Source organism: Biomphalaria glabrata, chromosome 13 (genome assembly GCF_947242115.1).
Source record: "Biomphalaria glabrata chromosome 13, xgBioGlab47.1, whole genome shotgun sequence".
Classification (NCBI taxonomy): Eukaryota; Metazoa; Mollusca; class Gastropoda; family Planorbidae; genus Biomphalaria; species Biomphalaria glabrata.
The window spans coordinates 554,193-566,493 of record NC_074723.1 but is presented as its reverse complement, the minus strand read 5'-3'; the positions used below and the strand labels follow the sequence as shown (position 1 = coordinate 566,493).

The following is a 12,301-nucleotide window of genomic DNA, read 5'->3' as shown; positions in this document are numbered from 1 at the left end:
GGCATCATGGGAAATGAAAAGGCAGATAAGCTATCAAAGGCAGGTTCATCTATGGAACAACCAGATAGACCTGTTAACTACCTCACCCAAAGGTCAATGTTAGTCAACAATCACAAAGAGGAGTGGCTCAACCAATGGGCATCAGGAAACACAGGCAGAGCCATGTAGAAAGAAATGACTACGCCTAACAAACTGGACAGTATTAACTTCCTTCCCCGCAAAGAACAATCTAAAATCTTCCAACTAAGAACAGGACACACACCACTATTAAATTACCACCTGAACAAAATAAACCCCACACAACTCCCCTTTGCAGACACTGCGCCCACCCATTTGAAACCGTAAACCATATCCTCTTTGAATGCCCCTCACTAATCCACCTTAGGCAGACCCTACTTCCACTACAGCCCAACATGACCAACACCCTGTACGGCAGTGCTGAACATCTGAAGAAAACAGCACACTTTTTTTCCTTGGCAAAGTCTGCAAAAGAGCTCACAGCTCAGCAGCAATAAAGCTGGCTAGAAGAAGAAGAAGAAGTAATTGTTCATGGGACATAAGAAGAGAGCGAAGATGCTTACAAGGATTCTATTTTAATAATCAATTTAGTCATATTTCTATAAAGTACTAAGAAATTGAATAAGGAAATCAAAATGTGTAATTTCACAACTGAGTTAGGAGTAGTCAACAAAAGAGAAATAGTTGAATATCTTAACAAATTGAGTTTCTGTTTTCATATTTTTAGTTTCTGCCTTTATAAATAAACAAATATTTCTACAAAATCTTTATTGTGTTTAAACATTTTCAGACGGATTCTTATTTATTCACAGCTTACCCTGCACAGGATTTGGAATCATATATTTGTGAGTGTATAATCCACATTTTTTTAATGATAAACATAGCCTCTTTCTATTCTTTAGAAGATTTCACTAATTTAATATAATACAGTATAGGCTAAATTGTATGTTGAGCAATACAGCAAACAAGTGACTGAAAGGTTATTAAGTACAGAAAATGTTATTTAAAAAAAAATCATGATGAAAGCAATTGACTTTTATTGATGAAGGCATAAAGTCTGATTTGTTGTTGAAATAGAGTTCAAAGTACATGTTTCTTTTTTCCTTGTTTTGCATTAACTTTTGGGTGCCTAAGTTTTTATCTTTGCTCTGAAGCCAGCCTTCTCCCCATCATTCCCATTTCTTCAACAAGAATATAAAACTTCTCTTACAAACATTTATTGGTATTCTGTATAGTAAAGAGCTTAAATCATAGCTTGCCCTGAAGTTGCTGTTTGTCCAGACAAACCTACTGCTGGCTTATTTTTTTAAGTATAATGGAAACATCTTTCTTAGCGAAAATTGAAACAAGTATATACTTAATATAGGATCTTATGTACATTATGTCATAGGCCTTTTTTTTGCTGATACCTCAAGTTAGTTTTGAAGACCTATTTTAACTCTGGGAACTCTGTAGTTACTGTTATGAGTTTGGTGCTTTTTATTTCAGATAAGTTTGAAGCTGTAGCTGACGCCAACAGAGCTCATCACATGCTGTTGTATGGATGTGAAGGTGAAGCCTATTCTCAGTAGCCAGTTTGGTAAATATTTTCATTTGTGCATGATAGGTAATGCAAGGATAGTCATTGTAGTGTATTGGTGTAGTGGTGTATTGGTTGTGATACGGTGGTGAAATGGTGTTCTGTTATATCTGTTCATTATTCATTAAGATTTTTTAAATGTTTCTTTTAGGAACTGTCCTGCAATGTGCAAGAATAGTCATCCTGTGATTTTATTTGCTCGGGCTAAAAATGCTCCTCCAACTATCTTGCCTAAAGGTACATTAATAAACTCATTGTTATTTTAATTATTAGTTATTGGTATTGAGAGAAATACATTCAATTGAAACTTTTTTTGGTTACTTAATGTTCTTTGTATTATCTTAGATGTTGGTTTGAGATTTGGCAACAGAACATTCATTAAAAACATTACTAAACATTAGTACTGCAAGTTCACTATGCTAGGATATTTACTGGTGAGGAAAGAGAATGTAACCATATACTTCACTATAGAAAACTTTGTAACATGTATTGTCTATACTTTTTATTTTGTATAGTTATACTGTTTTGTTTGGTGTAAAGAGATTTTATCAACTCTCTGTTTCTTAGTTAAATAACTGAAAACAAAAACCAAAATGTCTTTCTTATTAATTGAACAGATGCTGAAGATAAAGACCACTCAGGTTTGAAGATTTATGTCACACACAAAAAGTAAGTCAATCTGATAAAAATAATTAATTATAGGCTGTTGTAATTAGAACTTTTTTTTAGAGCTAACTTGGCTGTAAACTTCATTTTGTGTTTTCACAGGCAGCCATATGTTGCAGGAGTTTTTTTCTTGGCATCTGCATCGTTTACGATACCTCAAGGACATTCCTGTAAGTACAAGCCTAGTTTGTTGTGTCTCTATCAATATATCTCGCTAGTGGCATGGTTTTATCTGGTCACTTTAAACTTCTCCCATAATATAGAATATCAGCATTAAACAAGACTCAGAAATGTACTTCATCATTGTTTTATGCCATTTTTTAGGCTAATCAGCCTCTGTAAGAAATGTAAATCCTCCCTCCCCCCCCCCGGCTGAAAAATAAAAGTGAAGGATCACTGTTTTATACCATTTCTTGGGCTCTGTTAGTCATTTTTGACATTTCTACAAGGCTATCCACATGGTTGAAGTTCAAACAACCTTGACCCAACAATTACTTTACTCAGTCAATTACAATTACCCACAGTTCTCCACAGTAAATGACAAGAGACCTACAGTTAACATTTAACCTTCAGAGACCTGCAGTTAACTTTTATTCTTTTTTTTTAAATATTTAATATTTAATAATAATTTAATAATATTTAAGATTTTGTATAGAAAAAAAGGCTGTAACATTTGTATTCAATTTATTAACAGCCTTCCCTGTGGATGTCTGCTGTAGATTTTCAAAAGAAAAAAGTATTTTTCCATTTGCCTACAAGCCACATGCCCATGGTTTAGGTGAGAATATCTTTGTTTTTTTAGTCTAATATAAATAGTTTAGGCAAAAATATAGTTATGATTTTAGTGTAAAATATGTGCCCATGGTTTTAGAGGAGAATATCTTGGTTTTTAGTGTACAATACATTCCCATGGTTTAGGTTTTCAGTGTGTACTAATGACACAATGGTGTTAAGTTTTTAGCCATGGATTTAAAACTTTTAAGCTGGTTTCTTGAACTACCCACCTTGATGTTATCAAAATCACTGTATCCTGCAATGAGAAACAAGCGACACAATACATGCACCCAGTCGCTTTGTAGGCAATTTTGGCTTGCTGCTTTGTCAGTCTCTCTATCATGTGTGTGTTTTGAATTTGTTAACCTTTTGCCCATTATTATGACTCCCAAGGTTACAGCCAACTCTTCTGATGTCTGTGCCCTCTACTTTAGCTACCTCTCCAGATTCACCTGCCCCAGTATCTTCAGCTACTTCCGCAGCTTCCCCCTCCCAATAAGTCTGTCCTTTCTTTTTTTTTTTTTATTGCTGTTTCATTTCATTACTAAACGTATATATTTTCTTAATGTGTTTTTTGATAATTATGTGGGATACTCTGTTAGGATTGGTTTTAGGATAGGATAAGTTCTTATTGTATTTACATACAGTGGGTATGTATTTTCCAACTTTACACCGAAAATTGTTTTACAACACAATGGATCAATGTCGAAACTCTAGAACCCCTTGTATATTGCTAAAAGACAACTACTTTCTTTTTCTATTTCTCCTTTTTAAGGAAAATTGTTTTTTTCAAAGTTAAAACTAATTGAAAAAAGGAATTACAATTGAATAGTAACAATGACGCATGTTCAGGAATATTATGATGAATATGCTGCCAATGATATGAGAGAGAAAGGAATGTATGGAACTGCCACCTCTAGCGAGGAAGGACTCAGTCAGAACAGGAACAAGGGGTTTGAAGCCATCAGTCAACAGCTAGAGCATTTCCCTCGCAAGAATCAATCCCAGCGTTTGGATCAGAATCAAGGGAAACAGCCTCTGTCAGAGAACACAAATCATGCCTCAATCAACAGACAAAACAGTGAGCCCAGAAAACACCCTAACTCAGTTGTAGCTATAGAAGTTGGTCAGTCAGAAGCAGTCCATAAACCACATAGTTGTGAGTGATTTAGAAGTTGTGTTCACCTCAACATTATCTTGTACCTTTTTTTGTTATTGTGGCCTGCACTCTGTATGTTGTAATCGTGTGTTGACTATGTTCCCACAGCTGTAAATGGCATGAGTAAGCAGCTGTAGTGTGCTCACACATTTATGTTTGCTGTATGTATTATGTAACTTGCACAATATGTGTTGTTGCTTTATTCTAAGCTTTATATGAGTGTAGCTCACCAATAGATCTAGTTTTTGCATCAATTTTTTAGTAAATGCATGGCAATAATAGCCACACTGCAAAGTGAATATTGTGGTTAAAAATTAAACTGGAAATATTTGTCTTTTTAACTTGTATAATAATGAGAATATGTAGTGATATGTTGACCCTTAAGAATGCTAATAACATATCTGAAAATAAAAGATTGCCCTTTGTTAGTCTACATTCAGAGGACATACATGTGTATAGTTATAAGCTGCAACATAAATTCACTGAGTTATTTTTCTTCAAATAATTATTTCAATTAAAGTATAAATTCAGTTATTCGTTATAGTTTATATCATCTACATTTTTTTTTAGATTCATACATGCAGAGCACATTTCTAACACTGTTAATTTGTTATGTAGTAAATCTTTTCAAACCTTTAGCAGCTTGTATGATTTAGTTCTTGGACTCCATCTGTAAACAAATGTGCATTAAGCTTTTTGAAGATAATCGAAAGCTAAAGATTTGCTGTTTACCATCCACACATATCTCAAGGCATCTTTCTGCTATTCTAGCATACACTGATAGTGAACTTTATAGACATTCTGTATTAGCTAGTTCTTGTAAAACATTGGTGAAAGAAAAAATAACATGCAAGATTTCATTTACCTTGTATAAAACAGAAACAATTTTTTCAAATGTGAAATATAGATTAAATAATGTTTGAACACATTACAATATTAAATTAGCTAACTCATTGTGATATACTTTGATTCAATACATATATAATATAAATGATTGGATCAATCATTTGTGAACTGAAACCCTAATATTAATTTGTTGCCATTTGCAATTGCTGCATAGAAGGAAAATAAGTACTGACATGCATTTGAATAGTTTAATTTTGTTTTCCTTAGTGTCCTGCTTCAAAATGTGTTTGGAATAATATGTAGATTGGTGTGGTATTAGTTATATTCATAATTATCATTAGCTGGTAACTTGATGATAGACTAAGGCAGATAGTTTGTACACACTTTTCCTATAAATTTAAGTCCAACTTTAAGACCCTGTGATTCACTTCCATTAGATATGTTACATGTACCTTAGTCAGTGTTATTAGCTTATGACTCTGGTGTCTCTCTCTCTCTCTTATTATAGAAATATTAAAAACTCACATGAGTTCTCCTTTATCTTTTGCTTTTGTAGTGTGATACATTTGTTTACTTTCTACATTTATTTTGTTTGGAGAGTGGATGTTTAACTTAATCCTTAGTCATTCAATCTTGTAAACAAAAAATATTTAGCACATGTTGTATGTAGAAGCTGCATAGTTGTGATCCTGTTGTGTAGATTTGTTAATTGCACAAGCAATAGAACTTTTGGAATGATATTTGTTTACTGTTTTCTTTTTTGTGATTTCCTTATATCATACCTTAACATAGAATTTAAAAAAAAAAAAGAAAATTAAGTAAATCAAATTAGGATGCAATAAATGTTTAAAGTTACAAAACTTCATCAGATAATGGTAATAAGACAAAATATCATTTAAAATATAGTAAAGTAAAAAGTTGAGTTCCCCTTTCAGACCTTTGATCTATAGGGCAGATGGTGTTAAGGTCATTTAATATAAAAATGGAATAAAAAAAAAACACTTGCACTTTTGGTAGATAATAGATATAATGGATTATATTAGCTATTTAACTCGTTTCTTTTTAACTCATTCTGTTCTTCAGATGTTCATTTGGAGAAACCTATATTCAATTCATCATGGCCAGAAGAGTCTATTACATTTGGTCAGGTGTGGCTATTGACACAAGTGGCTCAAAAAAATGGACTGCACAGTAAGTGTTGGAACCTGATCGTCTTTTCTTCCTGTCACAGATCTATAATGATCACATCAAGAGCTAAATTAAAGATTTCTTTATTTTAATGGGAGTCCTCTATTCTTTAAAATAAAAAAATTAAAAAAAAGAGAGTAATGCAAAACTGGTTTGTAGGCTTAACCTCTAAATCAAAGTTATACAGAGAAAAAGGGGGGAAATAATTAATTTGACTGAGTTATTTGTTAAGGATTAACTCTTTCTCTCCGTAATTATTTACCACATTCTGGTGGAATCAGCGCTGGTATCGTCAGTTAGAAGAGAAAGAGTTTAGGAGTACAGGTGCAAGGTTTCTTTTAAATAATTTTTTATAGGAATGGAATATATCATCCCATTTTTCTCAACTGAGGACAAGTCTCTTTAGAACTAGATCTAGATTATATCTAGGTAGTATTTAATGATCCAAATTGAACTAAAAGTATTTTAATGATAGTTATTCATATTTTCACAAAACTTAATATCTAACACTTAAAATAAATAAAACATTTAAATTAATTGTCTTGAGGTCACTATCCAAAATAATCACCCTATGAAAAATTAATATAGAAAAAAAAAATTTTTTTTTTGTTTACTCTTTAAAAACCTTTTTTTTTTTGGTAAATGCATGTTGAAAATGAAATGAATCTATATTTTTTCCTAAAGGAAACTTTTAAAGTGGGAAGCTTGGTCGAGAGGTTAAGGGCTCTTGAACTTGGCTTGGCTTGGCTACCAATCAAGGAGGCTCGAGGTTCGACATCCGACTTAGGCAGAGTTGTGTTTATTGAGCGCCTAAAGGCAGCACAGAAAAACATTCTCCTAGATACCCCCTCCTCCCCCACAACTGAGATTGGACCAAAGCGCTCAGAGCATGCTATAAGCATGAATCTCTCTGTTTCATTGTATCATAATTTATTTATAATGTTATGAATGAAAAAAATTGTATTTTTTGTAAATTTAGTTACAGTTATTTTGAATAGAATTATTTATGTTAGCAACTTTTGAATGCATCACATAATTTTAAATTGACACAGAAACTGAAAATCATTTCAATTAAAGATGAAACATTGTCTCTTGTTGGTGGGGTATGCAAGACATTGGTTCTATGCTGTTGGTAAAAATTTCTCATCCTTCATTGACTTCCATTGTACTCCACCTTGCACTTTCAAAATAGTGATGTCATTTGTTTCTCAAATGCTAGTAGCATAGAAAACATGGACTGTGTGGTCTATTTATCTTAATGTGTGTTTCATGTATTGTAAGTGATCATATGTAACAGTTATGGGTATAGAGAATAAAATACAAAATATTAAACTCATTATGTTGTTTCATTTTTCTTAAATAGATGACCAGACTTGAATAAATCCACCATTATGAAACTGCCAATCATACCTGCTTAAACACAATTTAAGTTCCCTCAGACTGACTTTATTAAAGCTAATCTTGAGATAAAAAAAAACAAACTTGATCATTTAGCTTTAAAAAAAATAATATCATGCTTCTCTTGAGGTTAAGAAATTAATATCTGGTTAATAGTTAATGAATGTGAGGGTAGGTTATGTTGACAGTGCAGTGTGTATAATCAAGATCAAATAGCTCTTAGACCTGAGTGGACTTATGTTTTGAAATTTCATACCTACATCATAATGAGAAAGTAATGTTCTCATTTCACCTATTAAATATTTGAACCACAAAGCAAGGAATCTTTAAATGCAGACAAATATCAAGTAATTTTTTAGATTTATTTTACAAAAAGGAATGATAAATCTTCATTTTCATTTCTTAGTTGTAAAACATGTAAAGAGATTTAAGTCAATTTGAAACATGAGAGTTTTGATACCTGCTGCTGAAAAACCTCTTTACCTATCCCTTAGTCTGTTGGACCATTGGGGCACCATGCAAGATTTGTTCACCATCTTTCTCCATTCCACTAGTCTTTTACCTTAGTTAGAACCTCTTTCAATGGCAGGGCCATCCATTCTTTTATGTACTTTATCTTTCCATCGCTTTCTGTCTGCCTCTTCTTTTTCCTGGTACTGTTCCCTGAAGGAAGGTCTTAGCGAGCCTCGAAGACTTTGTAATATGGCCATAGATTTTTAGCTCAAGTTTTTTTATGATAGTAGGTCATCATGGGGTCTAATCGCTGCAGTAGCCCTGCTTCTAATATCTTTGTGATGTGGTTTAAAATGTGATACCTAGGATCCTTCTGTAGCAGCTCAATTCCATTGCTAGGATCCTCCTCTCTAGCTCTGCAGTCAGTATCCAAGACTCACAAGCATATAAACAATGAAAAGTAGGCATGCTGATGCCTTGGTAGTAAGGGCACCTAAATTCCCTAAGTAATGATGCCTATAATATAGCTTTAAAAAGAAAAGGACAATGGGCATTGCTGAAATCGAAATTTTCAAAACAGGATCCTTACTTTACATTCAGCACTAATTTTGTAAGCAGCTCAAAGGCAGATCCAAAACATTTTTTATGGGCCGAAAGTCGAGAGGCACTGAAGGGAGCACAAAGAAATTGTCGTCCAAAGCAAAGCTGGCTGCACAAGGAAAAAAGGCCACTCTTTGGACATCCTGCTAATAATAATAAGGCTAGTGTTCGAGTCCGAAGATCAGTGAGGAATGCAGTATTTCACGTGGCTGCGCAGTCCCAGCTGTGACCTACATATTTTGCCACATCCAGGGCAAGCATAACCATTGTCCGCAGGTGGTCGATTTAGATTTTCTTTTCGCCGTTTGTTCTCGACAGCAGATTTTCTTTTGGTTTTAAAATATGTATCCCGCGGCCTTCGTAAGTGACCTCCAGCTGTCTCGTTCTGAGGCCGCATGCAACCAGGTGCTCTCATCTGTCAGCCAAGGAAAGTTGACGCCTAAGCTGGTCTTTGAAGCGTTTCCGCGGGGAAAAAAATGGGGGTGGGGAGGATTTAGATCTAGTTGCGCCATAAATCTAGAATCTAGACTATATGTAAGAAGAATAGAACTACAGAAAACTGAAAAATATCCTTGGTAACTGATAATTTAGTTTATTTGATTTCGTGGCTTTTCAAAAAAAACTTTTTTAAGCTTACGTACAGTCAACTCATTTGTTTTGAAATCACGGAAATGGCAACACTCAATGTTTGTCGTAGAAATTGAGGGAAAATTGATAGATTTCAAATTCCCATCTCTAGATCTAGATGATTCTGTTGATTCTCTTGCAATTGAAATTAGTAAACAGATTCTAACTGACGATTTCGGTAACCTAAAATTTTTATAAATAGTTAAAAATACTTTAAATGAATCTGGTAGATTGGTAGATCTATCATCTTCTATAAGTTCTAGACATCTCTCTAGTCTCTACTACTCTGACTCTAGATCTAGTAGTATTCTTTATTTCTTAGTTCTAGACTAACTCTTGAGCTAGGCCTAGTACTACTACTAGTACTCCGAGTAGTACTCAGTGTGTAGTAGTACTATTAGTAGCACTCTTAGACTCTAGTAGTAGTAACTAGATTCTAGATCTGATCTAGATCTACAGTAACTTACGTTTATCGAACAAGTTAGCTCATTCGCCGACATTTTTTATGTTTGAATTTGTGTATCTCCGTAAAAATTAGACCTAGAAAAAAACTGATTATATCTATGAACTCCTCATCCATTTTTCTTAAAAAGTAGATATGTTTTATTCTATTACTACTCAAAGTTAAACTTATATTTGATGTTAAAGTGAGTCAGGTTGATGATTTCAAAAGCTTAAATTATCGAACACTTTTTTTACCTTTATCTTATCTTATCGAACATTAAGAACTTATCGAACACATGAGAAGTATGGTGTTTAAAAGTGTTATAATCTTAAAATTTTGTGAAAAGTATGGTGTTTCAAAAGTGTTATAATCTTTTTTTTTTTTTTTTTTATATCATTTTCTTTTTACGCCATGTCAAGACAGACAGATTTTAGTCATTTCCACATGGTCCACATCGAAGGAATCTATAATCTATCACTGATCAGCTCTGCTTAGAAACTGACGGTGCTAAGCCCAGTAACGCATTATCGTAGTACTTATTTAGGTCTAAGCTATTTTGAGTCATAAGGTCATTAATAAATTAAATCCAGATATTATCTATTTGAGGGAGAGCCTAATAAAAGCTGAAAAGCTATGGTAGCTTGCGAGCTGTGTTACCTATAGATGTAGATAGATCCGCAATCCCTAAACCACCTGGTTGACCAAAAAAAAAAACGTATTTTAGAGCACGCTTAGTATTTGTCACACACACACACAAACAACATATCTATATATCTATCACGCCTAGTGTTTGTGACCTAATTAGCGGCTTGACCTTAGGTATTTGTATGCATAGGTTACCACACTCTCTATATACATGAAATTTTAAAAATAAATCATCAACCTATTCCTTTAAAAAAAAAGGGTCATCACCAAAGAATAATTTTAATGGAAAATATCTTTTTTTTTTTTTCAGGAGTGCAATGCCCAGAAAGAGACTGGTACCATCATTTAGACAAATTCTCATGCACATTGAGATTGCCTCTGCTGAATTACTTCGGTTCAGTCTGGAGGACTTTTCTGAATCTCAAGTAAGTCCTTTACTGATTGACACTATGGGTTCTGTCATTATCAACAAGAAACTCTTAAGAAATTATCTGAGGTGTTCTCATTTTCCCAATTAAAATATACAGATGAAAAACCTGCCTTTGTGCATTATGCATATATATATACATTATTATTTGAGTAAAGAGCAGATGGCCTCCTGACTTGTCATATTCTGCTAGAAAATTTGTCTTTTTATGGCATTTAACGTTTAACAGTACACATGCTTTCTTCATGCAGCTGATGTATCCAAAGGAGTGGCAATTGCTGATACAGTTTGGTATCAGTGGTGTTGCAGGCTCTGCAAATTGTCTAAGGGTTGCGGTCTCCTGATTTTTTTCTCAGGGTCAACTCTCAAAACCTTTCCCATGATTCGGTATAGCTGCAAGGCAGCAGAGCTTTTAATTCAGAAGTTTCCTTCTCCTAGGTGGGTACAAAGAATTGATATTACTCTAGTATCAGCATCTTGGTTTGTCATCAGAAGTTGGCTTCGTACTTAATGTAGCTGTGTGATAGCAGTGCTAGAGCCAGAAGTGAACTTGTGCTTTGAATGATTAAAAAAAACTTTTTTTCAACCAATGCAAAGCTTCTAAGCTTTCTTCATACAAAAAAAAGAGACAGCCTCTTATTTTCTAGCCTTCTTTTACACTCTGAGAGAGAAAAGCTTTTACACTGCAAGTATCCCTGCTGCTATAAGGTAGTAATGGTGACCATCTTTCAGACTCTATTCAAACTTCTTATTCTGACCAAGAATGACGTTGAAATAATTTGACCTGATGCAGAAATAAAGCAAATTTAACTCCTTTCTGTTCCAGCTCTGGCTTATCTTCTAATGTCATTAGTTCTTAAAGTGAACCAATTCCTATCTAAATATTTTTTCATGATACATTTTTTTTTCTACTATATATATTTAAAAATGTTAAGAAAATATTTAAACCTTTTTTTTGCTTAGGAAATTTGGAGGAAAGAGATTCGTGAAAATTTCCAAAAAATGAAAGCTGAAGGTTCCAACTTACTCCAGCTGGAAGAAGAGCTTATAAAAAGAAGAAAAGAAGAATTAAGGTATTTTGTATGGAGAAGATTTGGTTTTTTTTTCTTTCTCATGAAATTAAGATCATTTATTTATGCAACTGAATTTTTTTTTTCATTTGACTTTTAAGTACTTTGTTTTATTTTTAAGTAAGACATAATAGACTTGACAATTATATTTTTAATTATCTCATGTCCTGACTTGTATCTATATAGACTTTGACTAAACATATAGTAAATTTGGATATTTCCATTATTTGTTGCTATGAAGTGTTAACTGTTATGTTTCAATATGTTAATTATTTTGTTTAGATATGCACAGGATGTCAGAGAGCATTATGAAAGCAAGTTGAACAATTTGTATATAGAATTAACAGCTTGTATGCTGCAACTGGAAAAGAGGGAACGGGAGCTCATCAAGTAAGGACATGTTCTT

The 12,301-nt window shown here is 33.4% G+C and overlaps 1 pseudogene; it reads left to right on the top strand.

Moving 5' to 3' along the window:
• LOC106053614 (uncharacterized) overlaps positions 1-6,766 on the top strand; it is a 33,064-nt pseudogene extending 26,298 nt beyond the window's left edge.
• Positions 6,767-12,301: the final 5,535 nt, after the last annotated feature.